General features: G+C 42.0%; 1 long non-coding RNA gene and 1 other non-coding gene across 2 annotated transcripts; both read right to left on the bottom strand.

The window, feature by feature from the left end:
• Window positions 1–18,293: 18,293 nt before the first annotated feature.
• Window positions 18,294–18,367, bottom strand: TRNAT-AGU. Its single transcript has one exon. It is a non-coding gene; the product is annotated as a tRNA-Thr (tRNA).
• A 740-nt stretch (window positions 18,368–19,107) lies between these two features.
• Window positions 19,108–20,575, bottom strand: LOC114814998. Its single transcript, XR_003762787.2, has 3 exons — window positions 20,477–20,575; window positions 19,972–20,138; window positions 19,108–19,254 (listed from the first exon to the last, which is right to left on the bottom strand). It is a non-coding gene; the product is annotated as an uncharacterized LOC114814998 (long non-coding RNA).
• Between the last annotated feature and the right edge of the window lie 610 nt (window positions 20,576–21,185).

Raw genomic sequence — 21,185 nt, 5'->3', positions numbered from 1 at the left:
ACCACATGGGGCTCACTGTCTAAGTAGGAGGGAGAACAAGTATTGAATCTCCATTTTATGGAGGAGGAAACCGAGGCACCGTGAAGTTAGGTGACTTGTCCAAGGTCATGCAGCAGGCTACTGGCAGAATCAGGATTAGAACTCAAGTCCTTTGACTCCCAGGGTCATGTTCTTTTCACTAAACCACACTGCTTAATAATAATAATAGTATTTGTTAAACATTCATTATGTGCCAGGCACTGTACTAGGCGCTGGGGTGGATACAAGCAAATCAAGTTGGACACAGTCCGGGTCCCACATGGGGCTTCCAGTCTCAATCCCTATTTTACAGATGAGGTAACTGAGGCAAAGAGAAGTAAAGTGACTTGCATAAGATCACACAGCAGACAAGTGGTGGAAGCAGATTAGAACCCATGACCTTCTGACTCCCAAGCCTGTGCTTTATCCACTAAGCCCTGATGCAATTATAATTCCCTAATTATAATTTGAGCTTCCTTTGTCAAGTCACACTGGGTTAGTAAGTCAACCAAGAGGAGAACAAAAAAGAAATCATAACTTTTCAGAAAAATTCCATTGCTAAAATTGACCCATTGTGTTTGTCCACCAATGTAAACTAGGCCTCCAAATAAGCATCAGGAAAATTGAAAACTAGTTCTCAAAATGGTGAATTCAAAATCTCTTTGAGGATTTTTTATCCTTATCAAGACCCCTTCCCAACTCCATCCCTTTATCCACTCCCTGTCAAAGAAACACTTGCACTAAATTGCTTCCTAATTCATTCAATAGTATTTATTGAGTGCTTACTATGTGCAGAGCACTGTACTAAGCACTTGGAGTGTACAATTTGGCAACAGATAGAGACAATCCCTGCCCATTGACGGGCTTACAGTCTAATAAACCCTAGAAGCCTGATATTCTCTAGTTATCACATTTTTACATCTCCCAAGTGGAAGGCAAGGAAGGGCAGAGGAAAGAGACAACAAAGGGGCAATTCCTCTGGTTTGTTTTTTTCAGTCAATTAATGGTATTTATTGAGCACTCACTTACTGAATGCAGAGCATTACACCAGGACTTGAGAGTGTACAGCACAGTAGAGTTGATAGACACCATTCAATGGATTCTGATTTCTTTGCCACAAAACTAGCCATACCAGAGAATCTTCCAAGGAAGCTAATCTGACATCTGAAGTTGCATATTGGTGACCAAATATCCTTTATTGGGGCACATTTTCCTCTGAGAGCATGCCCTTGCACAAATCAAATTTCCAAAACAAACATGCTGGGACAATTTTGAGATGCATGTGAAGTATCTAGAACAAGAATGACTGAATGCAAATAATTTGCATCTACTTGATATTTCAGACTCATTTAGCATTTTGCAAATTGCAAGCTACTAACTAGCATTTGCAGTTGTTGGCTCAGCAGAAGTAATATGGTCATTATAGCTTTAAAGACTAATACCACAATTTAAAAGCCATTGTAAGATGAGCCAATATCTATACTTTATGCTTTTGGGTAATTTTGTGAAGTAAAGTCTCGGATGAATTTTGTGATTTTTTTTTTAAAGTGTACACATTTATACAACCACTATTCTAGTTTATTCCTGTCAATGACACACTTATTAAATTTAGAAAGTAAAGAATGGAGGCTATGACAGTAATTATAGATTTCTTCATTAGCTTAAATCAAATAACAGGCTGTAAATCTTATGAAATGCTACTATCCAGAATGAATTTTCAGCTCAATAATAGAGGTATTTCATAAACTTAGAAAGTATGGCCTAAAGAAACACACATTTGTTGCAATTGTTCTACATTACTCTATTTTTGTCGTTCAATTTGTAGCAATTACAACCAAAATGCTCTGTGTTTTCTGTATTCAAATGAGTTGTGGAATTCATTGAGGAATATAAATCAGAGATTACCCCTTCCTTAAAGCAGAAGATCTGGCAGATACATAACAGCTGGGAAATTTTAAATGTTTTATCCCTCACAGGTATAGATTTACTGAAAGTAATACCACTTAGACACAATTACAGTAGCCACATTTAGCTCTGCACCATTCAGGCTGTATGCGTGGAAGGTGTGCCCAATTCATCCAGGACAGATTGTCTCCGAATTGCCACAGACTTCTCCGGCCCACAAAATTCCAAAAATTCATGTATGGCACAATTCCTGAGCTTGTGATAATTTGGTACCCGGCAGCAATGCAAGTACAGTGGGACAGACAATTACTTGCTGACTCAGTTGCTACAAAATGTCCTTTTAAAGCACCTTTACAAATAGCCACCTCTCCCCTGGAGCAAATTCCAGTTTGGGGTGGATGAGTACCCAAGACAGCTGACTCCCTTATTTTAATCTTGAGGTACTTCCTATAAGAAGTGAACTGGACCATGAAAATAGTACAAAATGGGAGAATTTGGTGGTACTATTTTCAAGATTGTCATTCTTCTTCCCCAAGGTTACTTTTCCTGTAGCACTTCACATGTGTAGAGTGAAGGAGGATTAGCAATCCCACTGCCCTTTTTTAGAGACATGCCCAAGAATAATATTTAGAATGCATACCTAATAATAATATTTGAGTTAGATATGAAATAATTGGGTTGGACACAGTCCTTGTCCCACCTGGGGTTAATAGTCTTTATCGTTCACAGTCTTAATCCCCATTTTATTGATGAAGAAACTGAAGCACAGAGAAGTTAAGTGACTTGCCCAAGGTCACACAGCAGACAAGTGATAGAGCGGGCATTAGAACCCAGGTCCTCTGACACCCAGAGGACACCACACTCTTTCCATTAGGCCATGCTACTGGTTGGGGACCTGCTACATACCCAAAGATGACCCACCTGTTCCTATCCTAAACCTTCAACAGAAATCTTCACCCATAACTTGGCTGCCAATAACTGTGAATACCACTGGGTCATGCCCACTGAGGAGTTTTGTTTTTGTGAATTTGGAGACATGGGTGTGTCTGGGGGTTCTGAAGAGGTGTCTGTAGAAAATACCAGATACCCTTTTGCTGACCCAGTGAGTCCACATGTGGTGGGGATTGTAGCCGCTATCCAGTGAGGTGGACATAAGGGTGGTACTACTCACACTTGGAGAGCTTCCAGTACTCTACCAGTCTCAGCTACATGAGGGAGAGTCAAGCAGAGACATACCCATTCCATTCCTAGCTTGGGCAGTAGCTAGCGAGCGGAAGGCAATCTGCAACAAGTCAAAACTCACCTGTGCTGGGCAGCAGCAGCATGGGAGAGAGTCGAGGGCGGAGACTCAAGTTTACTGCACAGAAGGAGCCAATAGTAAACCACTTCTGCATTTTTACCAAAAAAACTCTCTGCAATTACTACCAGAATGTTTGCAGATGGAGGTGAGGCATTCTAGGAGTGATGTGTCCATGGAGTCGCTATGGGTCAGAAATGACTCATCAGCATAAGACAAGACCTATCCATAAGAATTAAAATTTTTCTTTCCATACTATTGACAAGATTTATTCAAATTAAGGAAAAAGCCCTATCACCAAGTGACCTACTGAAAAGACCCTGGACCTGGGAGTTGGGGAACCTGGGTTCTAGTCCCAGTTTCTTGGACTGCAAGCTCCCCCAATTGATAGGTTGACTAAGTTCCACCTGTGTGCTCTGCACACAGTGAATGCTTAATAAATATTATTACTACTACTCTACCACTTGATTGCTCTGTGGCCTTGGGCAAGTCACTTAACTTCTCTGTGCCTCACTTTCCTCATCTGCAAAATGTGGATGAAATAACTCCCCCTCCCACTTAGACTGTGAGCCTTACATGGAAGATGGATTGGGTCCAACCTGATTATCTTGCCCCACTGTTTAATAAAGTGCTTGGCATAGAGTAGCTCTTAACAAATACCACACTTATTATTCTAACATTTCCCTTAACTTTTCTGTGCCTCAGTTTCTTCATCTGTAAAAGGGGGATGAAATACCTTGTTCTCCTTCCCACATAGACTGTGAGCCTCATGTGGAACAGGGAGGGATGGTGTCTGTTAGATTAGTGTGGCCTAGTGGAAAGAGCATGGGAGTGGAAGTCAGAGGATATAGGTTCTAATCTCAGCTCCACCACTTGCCTGTTTTGTGACCTTGGGCAAAGCACTTAACTTCTCTGTACCTCAGTTTTCTCATCTGTAAAATAATAACAACAATAATAATAATATTGGTATTTGTTAAGCGCTTTCTATGTGCAGAGCACCGTTCTAAGTGCTGGGGGAGATACAGGGTAATCAGGTCGTCCCATGTGAGGCTCACAGTTAATCCCTATTTTACAGATGAGGTAACTGAGGCACAGAGAAGTGAAGTGACTTGCCCACAGTCACAAAGCTGACAAGTGGCAGAGTCGGGAGTCCAACCCATGACCTCTGACTCCGAAGCGCGGGTTCTTTCCACTGAGCCAAGCTGCTTCGTAAAATGACGATTCAATACCTCTTCTCCCTCCTACTTAGACCGTAAGCTCCGTGTGGGACAGGGACTGTGTCTTACCTGATAAAAGTATCTATCACAGCACTTAGAATTTATTATTATTACCGTAGCACTAAGTACAGAACTTGGGCTCATAGAAAGGGCTTGAATACCACAGTTGTTATTCTCCCTCCAAGCCCAGACAGGCCCCAGTTTGATGTTCCCTTCTATGGATTTGGATGTATGAGAAACCTGTTTTGCCTATACACCCAGCCCTGACAGTAGCATAGAGTGCTCCAGTTCCTACCTGTATAGAGAAGCAGCATGGCATAGTGGATAGAGCACGGGCCTGGGAGCCTGTAACCTTGCACAAGATACTTTACTTCTCTGGGCCTCAGTTCACTCATCTGTAAAATGGGGAGTGAGACTGTGAGCCCCACGTGGGACAGGGACTGTGGCCAACACGATTAGCTTGTATCCACCCCAGTGCTTTGTACAGTGTTTGGCACATACTAAAGTGCCTTACAAATACCACAATCGTTATTCAGCAGCACTCCTGGTGATGCAGTGTGTCCAGGACTCATGGTAGCCTTGGGGTCCACCCCGGCCCAAGCAAACGATGGAGCCAAGCATCTCTCCCTGGAGAATCCCAGTCAGAGCATTGGAGACACACACTCTAGCTCCACTTATTCCTAGAAATGATCCCAAGCCCTGCTTCCCACTTTGGAATGGAAACGCCAGAGCATTCTGACAAAATGCTGTAGAATAGCATCGCATCACTGGGCCTGTGCACTGAAGAAAATGTGTCTTCTTCCCTCCAACTCAAATACATTCAAGGATATGTCCTACTCCCAAGAACCACACCTGAGGAAAATCAAGCCAAAGAGTGTTTTACCTACCAACCAGGCCAAAAAATAGCCCCTCAGGTCTCCCATCATTCTTCCCTCACCATGCTCCTTAGTGGTGATTTTTAATTACTAATAATGTTGGTATTTGTTAAGCGCTTACTATGTGCAGAGCACTGTTCTAAGCACAGGGGTAGATACAGGGTAATCAGGTTGTCCCAAGTGAGGCTCACAGTTAACCCCCATTTTACAGATGAGATAACTGAGGCACAGAGAAATTAAGTGACTTGCCCATAGTCACACAGCTGACAAGTGGCAGAGCTGGGATTCGAACCCATGACCTCTGACTCCCAAGCTCGGGCTCTTTCCACTGAGCCACGCTGCTTCTCTAATAAGAACAAGTGTGGTATTTGGTTAGCACTTACTATGTACCAAGCACTGTGCTAAGCCCGGGGATAGATGCAAGAGCTTGTTATGTGTCAAGCACTGTGGTAGATATAACTTATCCAGGTGAGATACAGTCCCCATCCCACATGAGGCTCACAGTTTTAGGTGGGAGAGCAGGTATTGGATTCCCCCTTTACAGACTGGAAAAGTGAGAAGTTGTGACTTGCCCAAGGATACAAGGGAGGCAAGTGGCAGAGTTGAGATTAGAACCCAGAACTTCTGACTCCCAGGCCCGTGTTCTTTCATTCATTCAGTAGTATTTATTGAGCACTTACTATGTGCAGAGCACTGTACTAAGCACTTGGAATGTACAATTCAGCAACATTAACCAAACAGACACAGTCCCCGTTCCATATGAGACTCACAGATAACATCCATGGGGATTCCAGGCTGAGGTACTTTCTTTATAAGCCCATAGAAGAGGCAGACTAAACCATTTTTCTCCCCAAGGCATAGAGTCTCCCAAGGGTGGTTCAGGAAGTTCATTTCCCTTGATCACTTTGTTGCATTTCATAAGAGCAGCACTGTGTTTCCTGACAGAGCCAGTTCCCATTAGAGCTGCAGCTGGTTGGGCTGAGCCAATCCCATGGCCCCCGCATCTGGTCAGTCCCACAGCCACACATCCAGCTCCCTGGAAATCTGTACTTCTGCCTTCCTGGAACATTCTGAGATTTTCTGAGAACGAAAGCCAGTTCCCCCATACATTGTTAATCACCTGTTCTGCCACCCATTTGAAACTTAACTCAGAATAGTCACTTCAAAATGTCTTTATCCACTCCCTTGAGAAAAGGAATATCTTTTTTTTAAAAAAGGGATTAAGTCCTGCTAGTTAAAGAAATTTGACAGAGAGGCATGGCATACTTGAATAGTTAGAATTATGCCAGCCTTCTGCACAGACCCATGTGCAATTCAGCAGTATATATTGAGTACTGATTGTGTGCAGAGCACTGCTCTAAAGCATTTAGGAGAGTACAATATAGTTGGTAGACAGGATCCCTGCCCATAGAGAATTCTTACCCTTCACTGGTCAAGTAATAAATATCAGGAATGGGAATTTTAGGCTCCTAGGGAAAATGGATAATGTCTACCAACTCTACTGTACTCTCCCAAATGCTAACTACAGTATGAAGTTTACTTCATAAACTGTGTATGAAGTAAGTGCTCAATAAATTCCAATGACTTGATTGATTGGAATCCACCATCTCTGAACACAAAAGTTGCTCCTGTCTTCTTGGTCCCAAGTTGAGGATTTTTGCATTTTAAATTTATATTAGCTTAAAACCCTAGCATAGTACACTATACAGGATTTCAATAGACAGCAACACACATTACAGGCTACTCCTTTGTCAAAGCCTAGGTAAAACTTGTGTTAAATTCACTAATCCAGCTAGTGTAGAGAATCCCAAACTCTGGAACGCAAGGTCTTTTTACCAATCACCCACAATTTGAAATGATTAATGCTGAAAAATAGAGTGATTGTGGACCAACCCTAGGAAAAAACAATAGATCTCAGGAAATGCATTATATTACGCTATAATAGCCTCACATGTGTATAATCTGCAGCAAATGAAAAAGCCACTCTGCTACAATCTAAGGAAAAGACGAGCCCTTATGATATGTTTGATGAGAGCAAGTTACTATGAAGGTGAAGGAAAAAAAAGAGATTAAATGCAAAATATATATTCCACAGCTGAGAACATTCATCCAGAAAATGATATATTCTGCTTGGAGCAAAGAAACCACTTTCACTGAATTGAGATACCTGTCTCCTCATCCCCACCTTTCACCAACAGGAATCCACACTCAAGACTGACATCCCCATTTGATAGAGATAACTAGGCTTGCACCGTTTACAGGAGGTAGAAAAAGACATTAGAACCAGTGAAGGTATAAGAGCAACCTCAGTGAAGAAGGAGGCTAGGGGAACCTTCTGGATAATTCCACACATAAAATGGGAAGAGTTTATGAGGCTGGAAGGGATAAAAATAGTGGGCAAAATCATTTATGCATTTTTTTCAGATTCTGGAAAGAATGGTCATAATGCTGTCTGGATTGAGGACCTTCAGAAGGGAGGGTGGGAAATAAATACGTGAAGCAGCGTGGCTTGGTGGAAAGAGCACGGGCTTTGGAGTCAGAGGTCATGGGTTCGAATCCCAGCTCGGCCACTTGTCAGCTGTGTGACTTTGGGCAAGTCACTTAACTTCTCGGTGCCTCAGTTACCTCATCTGTAAAATGGGGATGAAGACTGTGAGCCCCACGTGGGACAACCTGATTCCCCTGTGTCTACCCCAGTGCTTAGAACAGTGCTTGGCACATAGTAAGCGCTTAACAAATACCAACATTATTATTATTATTAAATAAATTCAAATAAATGAATTTCTTCATGAATTCCATTTTCCCACCAACCCTGCTTTTAGTTACATGTGGAATGGGGCTCAATCTATGGTATACTGAGCACTTACTGTGTGCAGAACACTGAACTAAGTGCTTGGGAGAGTACACTATAACAGAGTAGGTAGATCCCTACACACAAGGAGCTTACTGTCTAGAGGTCCAACAGTTTATACATGGCTATTTAGAATGCAAGCCTGTGGTACCCTACAAAACACCAAACAGGTGCTGATGCAATGATTCATTCAGCCCCTGAAGACAGATTTCCTCAAAAATCTAGGGCTCTGTGAAGAGGAAGAAAAAATAATTAAGGTTGATTCTCCTCCCTCTCAGCATCTTTTGAATCTGTTCCAAGAATGGAATGCCTTTTGCTTTCAAAGGCAACTTTGAGACGTTCTTCTTTTAAAAATAGCAGGCATAGGAATATGTTCCTGCAACCGCTATAAACCATTCCAAGAGAGGTAATCAAGGATGCCACATTATTAGAGACAAAGTTCCCCCAATATTAACCTGAGATTCCCTGTTTTCACTCACAAACATTGTTCCTTTCTGGGGTCACCACAGACATTTGTAAGCCTAAAATTTGCCCCTACTCTCTCATTCTTCTTACACCCCATGAAAGATGAAGTTTAGTCACCTTCTAACCTCCCCTAAGAGGCAGAGTTTAAGGCTTGAGAAATTTAACCCCACTTTACCAGTCTCTTCAGACACAAAATAGTGAAAATAATCTCTCCTGTCTGAGAAGGCTAAAATGAAAGTTAAGGAGATTATGCCTATAAAATATTCTGAGTATTTTGGAACTTAAGTCCTGTATAAAATTCAGTTCTTTCTTAACATGGGTTTCCACTTCATGTTTTGGATAGAACACAATTTAAAGAATGGCCTTCCAACAACATGCATCTATCTGGATACAATGAGATGCAGTGTCAAAAGAGGCAGTGGTATTCCCTGCTGTTTGACCCTGGGCAAGTCACTTAAGCTTTCTTTGCCTCAGCTTCAACTGTAAAAATGAGGCTAAGATACCAGTTCTTCCTCCCCATTAGACTATGAGCATCATTTGGGACAGGACTGTGTTTGAACTGCTTATAATATAACTTACTACCATTATTATCAATGCTACATCTATATAACATTGGTTGAGCTGCATGTATTGTCATGCATTTTCTTGAATGCAGGATTCATCAAGAATGTAACCCCTGAGCTACAATAATATATAATGGTATTAGAAGTAGCATAGCTTAGTTGAGAGGGCATGAGCCTGAGAGTTCGAAGGACTTGGGTTCTGAACCTGGCTCTGCCACATGTCTGCTGTGAGCCTTTGAGCAAGTCACTCAACTTCTCTCACCTCATTTACCTCATCTTTAAATTGGGGATAAGAATGTGAGCTCCATGTGGGACAGGGACTGTGTTCAACCTGATTAACTTGTGTCTACCCCAACACTTAAAACAGTACTTGACACACAGTCCATGTTCAATAATACCATAATTATTATTTGACACTTCTACTTCTTAAAATATACTAACAAATTTGCTACACCCAAGACTATCCTAGTCCTAGAAGATGTGCCTTAGAAGCAGTACAGAGAACAAGGTTTCAAAAGAACACCTGTTTGAGCCTCTAAAATAACCCTAGCTCTGAGGATTGCTCCTAATGGCAAAAACACAGACCTAACCAGTGAAAAGTGTAAAGTGAAAAGAAACTGATAAGACTTTCTCCTCCATCACACATTTCACCATTTCTGCTCATCCTCCCAACAAGGAACAACATAGAAGAAAAAACCAAAACCATCTCCCAACCAACCCCAATGGCCAGGCAGAAGGCGGGTCCTAAAATCCTTGCTGGGCTAACCAAAGAAAGTCTGAAAAAAAACCCATATCTAAACCAGCTGCTCTTCAAGGGAACTGATTCTTTCAAATGCAAGAAACAAATTCTACTGGGAAATTCCCAGCAGGTGATTGTTTTTAAAAGCTAGTACCAGATCTTTAAAGATAACCTCATACGAACAATTAAATTCAGGCTTGTCTGCCCTCAATGACTAGCAGAACTATCCCAAAGTCTCAGCAAGCTAGCAAAAACATCAATCACATTCAAAATGGAGTGAACACATATTATCAGAAAGCTCTGCTACCCCCTCCAAGAGATGCTATTCCTAGGTCAGTCAGCAAGTCTTAAGTCCCTGCTATGTACAGCGCACTAAGTTATAGTAAAGATAATCTTAATCCTCTATTTCCAGCTGATTTGACTCCATGCAAGACATCATCAAGCCAAGTGTCTTTCCCTGTGGTGGCTTGGTCAGCTGATTTGCAAAATTACCACTCCTACACTTAAAGGACAAGCAGCCTTTTAGTTGGGGACCTGCTTTGGGGTAAGTCTTGAATCATTCAATCAATCACTGGTATTAATTGAGTTCTTTGTGAAGGGCACTTTAGTTAGTGCCTAGGAGAGTACAAGACAATAGAGTTGAAGGTGTGATCCCTGTCCTCAAGGAGCTTACAGTTTAGTGAAAGAGACAGATAAAATTAATTATAGATAGGGGAAGAGCAGAGTATTGGGATATACTAATATTAATTGTGGTATTTGTTAAGCACTTACTATGTGGCAGACACTGTACTAAGCACTGGAGTGGATACAAGCAAACTGGGTTGGACACAGTCCCTGTCCCACAAGGGGCTCACAGTCTCAATCCCCATTTTTCAGATGAGGTAACTGAGGCACAGAGAAGTGAAGTCACTTGCCCAAGGTCACCTAGCAGACAAGCAGTGGAGCCGGGATTAGGATCCATGACCTTCTGACTCCCAGAACTGTATTCTATCCACTACATCATGCTGCTTCTCGAATGTCAAGTACTGAAGGAGTGAGCATCAAAATGCTTAAGGGGAACATAGGAGACAAGGAGGGGATGAATAACAGGGTGGGAAAATGAGAGGTTAGTCAGGAAAATAAGTATTCAATATATACCATTGATTGATTAAGGGGGAAGTCTTCTTCATCCAATTACCATGCCATAAAATTGAAGAGACAATACAAAAATACAGTGTTTTGCCGGCTCTGAAGGTTTGTGAATGGGAGTGGGAGTGGGCAGTGAGAGAATACTGGTACCATCAGCAGCAGCAGCAGCTTCTGATTGCTGAGGAAGCTGTTGGAATGACAGGGACAATGATAGGGAGAAAAGACAGAACAAAGGCCTTCAGCCCCTGGGCTCAGACTAGTTTAAGAAATAATAACGATGGTATTTGTTAAGCATGTACTATCTGACAAGCACTGGAGTAGACACAAGATCATCAGGTCCCACATGGGGCTCACAGTCAACGGAGAAGGGAGAACATGTACTGAATACCCAATTTTGCAAATGAGGGAACTAAGGCACACAGAAGCAAAGTGACTTGCTCAAGGTAACACAGCAGGTATGCGGCAGAGCCAGGATTAGAACCCAGGTCTAACAGTTAGCTTCAAAGAAGTGGAGAGGAAAAGCTGGAACATAGTGGAAGAAAAGAGTGGAAATGTATTGTATTCTCCCAAGTGTTTAGTTCAGTGTTCTGCTCATAGTAAGTGCTCAATAAATACCATTATTGATGATGATGATAATGACAAGTAAGAGGAAGAAAGCTGATGGAATCCCTTCAAGGCAAAGCTCGTTTCACCTGAGGACTGAATAGAACTTACAATTCAGTGGGTTTCTTCATCTCTGGAAATTTGCTAGCTTCTGATCATTTTCCCTTTGGATTATTTTTATTGTTTCACCATAATTTTTGGTAACGTTTATATGGCTCTTGTAAACCCTGAAGTATGCTTCTGCTGGCCAAAATCAATCTTTATTGCTGTCGTCATTCATTCACATTTTCTCTAGAGGAAGCAGCTCAGCTTGGTTTATCAAGTCTTTGTATCAGTGTACCACTTGAATGGTTGATTATCTCATTTTGTCTGTATTCAAAAGAGAGGGGGCATTTGAAAAAAAAAACCCTATTCATTCCACCTTAGTTAGCAGCAGAACTTTTAACTCCTTTCTGTAGATATCCTTACTGAGTCCTTTAAGATGAGAAAAATCCAGAAGCTTAAGGTCCCTCCAGGAGAGGATATATTTTCCCAGACTGAGGATGTAATACTACAGTTTTCCAGAAGAAAAGGTCTCAGTTGTTGAACAATTTGGGGAGGCATAGATTAGTAAATCTATCACGGGGTACTTAGTAGGTTAGCGGCTTGCTAAACTATCACTCCCACAACAGCGATAGGCTTCCAGGTGGGGAATTTGCCAAAGAGGAGGATGGCTAACTAAAAAGTTGCATTGGCAGCATGGCAGCCCTAATGCCTAGGGCCAGTGGGAGTCAGAAAACCTGAGATCTAATCCCAGGTCTGCCACTTTCCTGCTCTGTGAACTTGAGCATGTCGAACCTCTCTGTGCCTCAGTTTCCTCATCTATAAAAAAGGGAAACTATTGTGCTGTCAGCAGTGGCTGCAATAAAGCAAATAAATATTTTTTCCCCTCTACCACAGAACCCAAGATGTCCCAGAAGCCAGGGTTGCCTTACTTCTAGATCATCAGTTTCCCTCTGTTCAGGGTTAGTGGCCGTTTATCACTTGCCACAGGAAAAGTACTTTAAATACTTATTAAAATAAGTATTGAACAAATGGAGAAATTTTGATTACTTGATTAATACTTGCAAGGAACTGTGAAAACAAAACATGCTCTCAGAACTATTAACTTCAAAAAAGCCTTAAAAATCAATCATACCTGTTCTACCTCCTTAGACTATGAGTCCTAAAGAGAACGGGGCTGAGTCTGATCTGATTATCTCGGATTTAACCCAGTATTTGGAACACAGTAAGTGCTTAATCAGTACCACAATTATTATCATTATTATTATTAATAGTAATAGTAGTGGTTCCAAGATATCCTGTCAAGGACCACATATGGTTTCCAATTGGAACTGCTTGCCTAAGAGTTAAGGAACTACATGAGGAGCATGACTTGTCCCAATATGGACCTCCTCCAAGTCGATCTATCCAGTCAATCAATCAATGATAGTATTTATTCAGCATTTACTGTGTACTTTGCTAATCATTTGGGAAAGTACAGTACAATAGAGTTGGGAGACACAATCCCTGTCCACAAGGAGCTTACAGTCTGGAGGGAGAGGCAGACGTTCAAATAAACTACAGCTAGGGGCAGCGGATAGGTACAAAAGTGCTGTGGGTCTTGGGATAATAGTAATGATAATGATGATGGTCTGTGTTAAGCACTTACTACATGCCAAGCACTGTTCTAACCACTGAGGTAGATACAAGGAAATCAGGTTGTCCCACGTGGGGCTCACAGTCTTAATCCCCATTTTACAGATGAGGGAACTGAGGCACAGCGAAGTAAAGTGACTTGCCCAGTATCACACAGCAGACAAGTGGAGGAGCCGGGATTAGTACCCACATCCTCTAGACTCCCAAGCCCATGTTCTTGCCACTAAGCCACGCCAAGATCTAAATGGATACAGATCCAAGTGCATAGGTGAATAGGGGAGATGAAGGCTTAGTCAGGGAAGGGCTTTTAGATAAGGTATGATTTTGGAGGTGAGGAGAGTAGTGCGCTGATGGATATGAAGGGGAAGTTGTGACTATTTTCGTCTGTACCTCTTGTCTTTTTAGAAACTTACTCCATACTAACAATTGCAGAACAAGAAAACTTCCCTGGAAACTGAAAAAGAAATCAGTTGCTCACTATAAACAAATGCTATCTAAAGGCTTGGTATCCTGGTGAGTCACATTTCAACTCATAAATTAGATTTGAGATGAAGTAATACACATCTGAAATTTCTGGTTTCCAGTGAACTTAGAAACTCAGCCTCATTAAGGTAGCTTGAAGGTACAAGACAACTTGACGTGAAAGATAAAAATTGCTTCAGAATTTGCCACCTTCCATTCCATTCTTCATCCTCAGTGTGACTCATTTAACACTCTGAACCACCAGTCTGCTTATTAAAGAAATTATAGATCACATGGATCATCCACTAGTCTGGAAGCTCTTTGAGGACAGAGATCAAATCTATCAACTCTTTTGTATTATACTCTCCCAAGTTCTTAGTATAGTCTTCACATACTGTAAGGGCTCAATAAATACCATTGATTGATTTATCACTTCTAAATTCATCACTATAACATCCAGACTAATTTTGGAATTTCATAGAAACAAAAAGCTCCATATGAGAAGTGGCTCCTGTCATCTAATTGGAATTAAAAGCTCCATATGAGAAGTGGCTCCTGTCATCTAATTGGAATTGCCAAAATAAACTATTAAGAAGTGGTTAATAACCAAGTGGTATGAAGGAACTAGCTTCTAAATGGTATTAAAGTAAGTATTGAACAAATGGAGTAATTTTGATTAATACTCAATTAATACTTGCAAGGAACTGTGAAAACAAAACATGCTCTCAGAACTATTAACTTCAAAAAAGCCTTAAAAATCAATCACAGCTTGCTGCCAAGAGAGAACAGCATCCAGCTTCTGCTTAATGCTGAACTCAGTAGCTTCTCCAACACCAGCCATTGTTTTTTAGATTAAGAAAATTATCAATAAATCTGAAATTGCTTTAAAGTGGCAATAAGGAAAAAAAGGTCCCTCATTTAGTGCCCTTTGTCACCAAAAAGCCATATAAAGAATTCTAAAAGGAGCCTAGGTGTTTATCCCAAAGAACCCCAGCCCAAAGAAAGAGAACGGTTTAGTTGGGATTTGTTGCACTGACTTGGCAATGAGAGACTGGGGAGTGAGAAGGAAGAGGAAATTGGGAATTTTCTCTTGGTTGCTATGGAAAATAGTATTATTAATATTATTTTTCATGCCAGTGATAATGATAATTAGTTCCAATTTACACATCCAGTGTTGCCAACGAGCTAGGGTTTCCCTACCTATTTGATTTTTTTTTTTTGAAGATCCAGAGCCAGGGTTCCTTAACTGCTGCTCAGAAGACACATGCAGGAGTTCTTCCCTTGCTTTGCACCTTGCTCTCATACACACTATCGTTGATTCTCTCTCCACCTTCCCCCCCCCTGCAACCCTAGCAGTCAGCCCCTGTGGCCCTAGGCTGGCACCTAATAAGAGCTTAACAAATACCACTCAAAAAAAATTCCTGCTCACCGTGATGGTTAAAGGTTTTTGGTGGTGGTTGTTTTTCTAGTTGTGGCTTCTGGCCATATTATATTTTGGCTTCCAGATCTCCAGTTCACACGACTTGGCCACCTTGATCTATTGCATTGTTGATGCTTCCCCAAATTATTCAGCCTGTGAAGCTTTGTGCAGACCTGAAGTATTTGGCAAGTAGGAAGTTAGATCAGTGCCAACAGCAACACAGCTATTAACTAAGCTATTAACTGTTAATAGCTCTTCACTGTTCACTCAATAAATATGATTGATGGATTGATAACTAATAGCAAGAAATCCCACTTAATTCTACCACTGCCCTAGAAACCATTCGAGATCAATGGGTCTAAACCAGGCCCCAAACTTACAAGCTCTTAGTACAGTACTAAGTACTACACTGTGCTCCATTGGGTTGTATTTAGTAGCTCTACTGAAAGCTCACCTCCTACAGGAGGCCTTCCCAGACTGAGTCCTCCCTTCCCTCTGCTCCTCCTTCCCTCCCCATTGCACCAGTCCCTCCCTCTCCTCTCCACCCCCCACCTCACAGCACTTGTGTACATGTGTACATATTTATTATTCTATTTATTTTATGAATGTGTATATATCTATAATTCTACTTATTTACATTGATGCTATTGATGCCTGTCCACTTGCCTTGTTTTGTTGTCAGTCTCCCCCCTTCTAGACTGTGAACCCATTGGGAAGGGATTGTCTCTATTTGTTGTGTTTCCAAATGCTTAGTACAGAGCTCTGCAGACAGTAAATGCTCAATAAATATGACTGACTGCACTGCATTATGTGGCAAAGCAGCATGGCCTGGTAGAAAGAGTACAGGCCTGAAAATTAGGAGACCTGGGCTCTAATCCCAGTTCTGCCCCTTGCCTGCTTTGTGACTTTCCTCATCTGTAAAATGGGGGTAAGATAACTTCTCCCTCCCTCTTAGACTGTGAACCCCATGCAGGACAGGGGGCTGAGTCTGACAGAACTACCTCAGCGTTTAGCACATTATAAGCACTTTAACAAATACCATTATTATTAATTCAATTCAATTTATCGAGCTCTAACTATATGCAGAGCACTGTACTAAGCACTTGGGAAAGTGCAATAAAACAATAGACACATTCCCTGGCCATATTGATCAGTAAATATCATTGCTACTATTACTATAGTGCTGGGCACCCAGTAAGTCCTTAATAAATAGTATCATCAACTGTTTAGTAAGTAGTATTATCAACCAATCAATCAATCAATGGTATTTATTGTGTTTACTATTTGAAGAACACTGTCCTAAACCCTTGGGAGATGACAATAAAACAGAATTAGCATTCATTGATTCAGTCATACTTATTGAGTGCTTACTGTGTGCAAAGCACCGCACTAAGTCCTTGGGAGAGTACAATATAACAATAAACAGACATATTCCCTGCCCACAAAGAGTTTACAGTCTAGAGTTAGCAGTCACGTTCCCTGCCCATACTAATAGAAAAAATACTGTTACAAGTACTACAGTCACCTGCCAGCTGGAGCATGTTGGCAGCTAGGAGAGTGAAGCACTTAGTTCAGCACTCTGAACCCAATAAGTGCTCAATATATATAACTGATTGATGACTGGTAGAGTCCAATACAACAGAATTAGCAGACATGTTCCCTGCCCATAGCGAATTTACAGTCTAGAGGGAGGGATGGATATTAATAGGAATAAATACGTAATTTAAAATAATTAATTGAAAGATACCTACATAAGTGCTGTGGGGCTGGGGGTGGGACAAATGTCAAATGTCCAAAGGTCACAGATCCAAAAGTGCAGCATAAAAGTATTTACAGAGGAATCAAAATAAAGAATAAAGAATCGCATATACCGTTGAAAAAATGGAGGTATAAATGTACGTGCTGGGGATGGGTATAAATGTGGTTACAAGGACTAGGAGTGGCTGATGGATTTATATGACTTGAGATGGGGGTGATTCATAGAGGGGGGTTTTCAGGGGGTGCCTCGACTCTGCTGAATTTAATTATTAATCAATAATTCTGGAATTTGTTAAGCATTTACTACGTGACAAGCACTGTTTTAAACACTTGAGCACTGTTCTAAGCGCTGGGGACAGGGTGTGGGAGGTATTCCAAGCTGGACAACAATTAATCAAATTTATTGATCGCTTATTATGTGCACTAAGCGCTTGGGAGAGTACACTAGTAATAATAATAATCATCATGATATTTGTTAAATGCTTACTATGTGCCGGGCGCTGTACTAAGCGCTGGGGTGGATACAAGTAAATCAGGTTGGACACAGTCCCTGTCCCTTGTGGGGCTCACAGTCTCAATCCCTATTTTCCAGATGAGGTTACTGAGGCCCAGAGAAGTGAAGTGACTTACCCGAGGACTCAGCAGACAAGTGGAGGTGGTGGGATTAGAACCCATGACCATCTGACTCCTAGGCCTGTGCTCTATAACAGAGTTGGTAGACGCACTTGCAACCGGACAATATAACAATACGACAGAGGTCATGGGTTCTAATTCCTGCTCTGCCACCTGTCCGCTGTGTGACCTTTGATGTGTCACTTCATTTCTCTGTGCCGTAGATCTCTCATCTGTAAAAGGGGGTTTAAGACTCGGGGCTCCACATGGGACAGGGATTGGGTCTAGCCCGATTTGCTTGTATCCACCCCAGCGCTTAGTACAGTGCCTGGAACCTAATAAGCGCTTAACAAAGAACCCATTCTCTGCACGACCCCCTTGGATGCCCCCCCCCATTTTCCCCAACACTGTTTCCGAAATGCTCCCTGCTCTGCTCTGCCTCAGAGGAGGGTGGGAGCCCCCCCTAGTCCAGTCCAAGTCCCCCCCGTAATTTCCCCCCTGCAGTGGCCATTCGGACCGCAGACTCTCCTCTGCCCAGGCTATTTCACTTACCCCGAGACTACTAAAGAAAAAAATAAAACAAGCCCTCCACCCCAGCCAATCAACCCCCTGCTCGACCGACAAACCCATCCCGCTTTCAAATTAAAAAAATAAAATCAATCGAGGGTTGATCGGGGTAGAAAAAATAAGCAGCCCACTCTGCAGGCACCGCTGGGATTCGAACCCAGGATCTCCTGTTTACTAGACAGGCGCTTTAACCAACTAAGCCACGGCGCCGCCCGCACACAGAGCCCGAGAAGCTCCTTCCCGTGTCTGCAGGCCTTCCGTTCTGCAGTTACATAGAACCGGTTTGTTCGGGGAGAAGCCGTGCCATTCGAGCCCCATCTCTGATCTCTCTCCCCAGAAGACCCGGCTTTAATCCTCCCCGAAGCCCTCTACGTGAATCAATAAAACAAGAAGCGGTCGTCGTAGTCGCTTCTTCCACGGAATCATGCTGGGTTGGCATAGGCGGGATGCACGCCTCTTGGGTCCCCCTAGAATTCCATCCCAAATGTGAATGAATGCTTTTGTCAATCCACAAATGGATCTGTAGGTGTGCATTTCTATGTTTTCTGTGTGTGTGTGTGTGTGTGTGTGTGTGTGTGTGTGTATGTAATCATTTGTACAAGAGCTAAAATTTCCGCTGCAGAAAACTTTACTTTCAATACACGGTCACTCATGCCAAGAATAAAGGACCTTGCCTAATTTTGTTTCTAAAAAGGACTTCCATTCAAATTTGGACCGAAAAACAGCTCGTAGTTTAAAAATGATTTTCTATAAATAGCATCTCGACTAAATACTTTTACTAACAAGAAAATCAGTTCCAGAAATGACTCATATTATTCCCAAACCAACGCTTTGTTCTTCAAAGCTGAGCATTCTTTAGAGCTCTGTCCAGTCGGAAAGTCCCACAGCCTTCTCCCACAGCCCCCGAGGCAGAACCCCAGCTGCAAAGCTCTGTTTCCACTGCTTTATTCAGCACCCAACAGAGTGTCATGCATATGTGGGCGTTTAACAAAACTATCTGAGAATAATGATGACAAATCTGGTTGACAGGAAGTTCTCTCCATCCTCTGGGGCCTTGGTTGTCATGGTGAACTGCTCAGAAGAGGATCCATGGGAAGCTATGTGTAGAGACGCAAATGGAAACCGGAGTACATTTCAAGAGAGGGCAGAGAGAAAGATAGGATTCATTTTGGGGATTTTTAAAAGTAATAGCCCTCACTCCCGCCTGCCATTTCTGGCTTAAGGATGCGAGTTCTGGGTAGTGTAGGCCAAAATGAATAGTTAGCCATGGTGTTTAAAGACGTAAGATAGGTTTGCATGTGAGAAACTGTAAAACTCGTGTTATTTGACTTTGTAGGGAGAACAAACATGCCATCGGTTATTGTAAAAATTGGAGAGTTCCTTCTTTATTAAAGGAACTCACCTTCCTGCGAATCTTACTAAGCATTAGTCAGAGAAAGAAGGCCTAGTTAACTTGTGATCAGTTCCTGAATAAGAAAATCAAAGAGAAGCAGTGTGGCCCAGTGAAAAGAGCACAGGCCTGGGAGTCAGAGACTTGGGTTCTAAAGCTGGCTCTGCCAATTGCTTTCTGTGTGACCTTGGGCAAGTCACTTAACTTCTCTGTGCCTCAGTTACCTCATCTGTTCATCTGTAAAATGGGGATTAAATCCTTCTCCCTCCAATTTAGCCTCTGAGCCCCATGTGGGACAAGTTTATCCAAGAGATAAACTTATATCTACCCCAGCGCTCAATACGGAGCTTGACATATAGTAGGTGCTTAACAAACATTGTAAAAAAAAATTAAAGCTCTTTGGTGCATCTCATGCCTTACTTACCTCCTATGGTTTCATGTGAAATAATTCCTTTTCTTCAGTGGTGCTTACCCTCTTGGTGCTCATACGTAGTTATCATGCCTTTAGTTAGTAAAATGTTTATAACCTTTCCTCATAAACCATTCTCTCTGGATAGTTAAACTATTTTGAAGGCTCTTTCTCATCCTTTCCTGCTAGGAAACAAATATGATATTTTAAGCAGCATGACTTAGTGGAAAGAGCACAGGCTTAGGAGTCAGAGGTCATGGGTTCTAATTCCGGCTCCAGCCACTTATCAGCTGTGTGACTTTGGGCAAGTCACTTAACTTCTCTGTGCCTCAGGTACCTCATTTGTAAAATGGGGATTAAGATTGCGAGCCCCACGTGGGACAACCTGGTTACCTTGTATCTACCTCAGAGTTTAGAACAGTGCTTGGCACATAGTAAGTGCTTAATAAATACCATCATTATTATTAAATTTTCTAAAGTACAAAGCCCCTAAATTTTACAAGACTCATGGATACTGTACCTTAGCCTCAGAACACACTGGTGTCATACAGTTCACAGCAAAATATCCTGCTGTTTGTTGGGCGTTGTTTGCCCAAGTCGCAGTTCCCTGTCATTTACTCTCAATATTGCTATGCAACCGGCACAAACAGAATCCTTTGTGGCATCTGGTCCATTTCTGCTGCCACCTTCTGTTTGAAACAACTTGAGTCCTTGGTCATTTCTTTTTTCCATCTTGATAGACGGAAGCAGCCTGAAGCTATCAGGTGCACCTGCAAATATGGACTGTTATCCATTTGCTCATTCTGGACCTCCAGCTTCATTTCTCCACCCTAATGGCTACCTAGCTAACGCCTTCAAATGGACAGCCACTCATTTGATCAACCACCACCACTAACTGTCAAACCTTCATTTTTGAAAGCTTTTATTTATTCCTTAACATAGAAATTGCATCGCTGTCACATTTTTCTTTTCTTATAAATGCGCTTTTTCACCCATTTTAAACCAGCTTTTTAAAATGGCTTACCATCCCTTGTTTGATCTTTAGTTGGAAGCAGTGAAGCTGTGACCTGATGAGGAGTGTAAAGCACAGAGAGGAGGTGCTGGTTGAGGGGAAAAAAATCTGGATTTTTTTTCTCCTCAGGATTAATAAAGAGTTATTGAAGGTTATTGACGTTGAACAAGTCACTTAACTTCCCTGTGCCTCAATTCCCTCCTCTGTAAAATGGGGA

The sequence above is a fragment of the Ornithorhynchus anatinus genome, chromosome 11 (assembly GCF_004115215.2).
Source record: "Ornithorhynchus anatinus isolate Pmale09 chromosome 11, mOrnAna1.pri.v4, whole genome shotgun sequence".
Taxonomy (NCBI): domain Eukaryota; kingdom Metazoa; phylum Chordata; class Mammalia; order Monotremata; family Ornithorhynchidae; genus Ornithorhynchus; species Ornithorhynchus anatinus.
The sequence above is the reverse complement of the archived record's forward strand: the minus strand, read 5'-3'. Positions and strand labels throughout refer to the sequence as shown.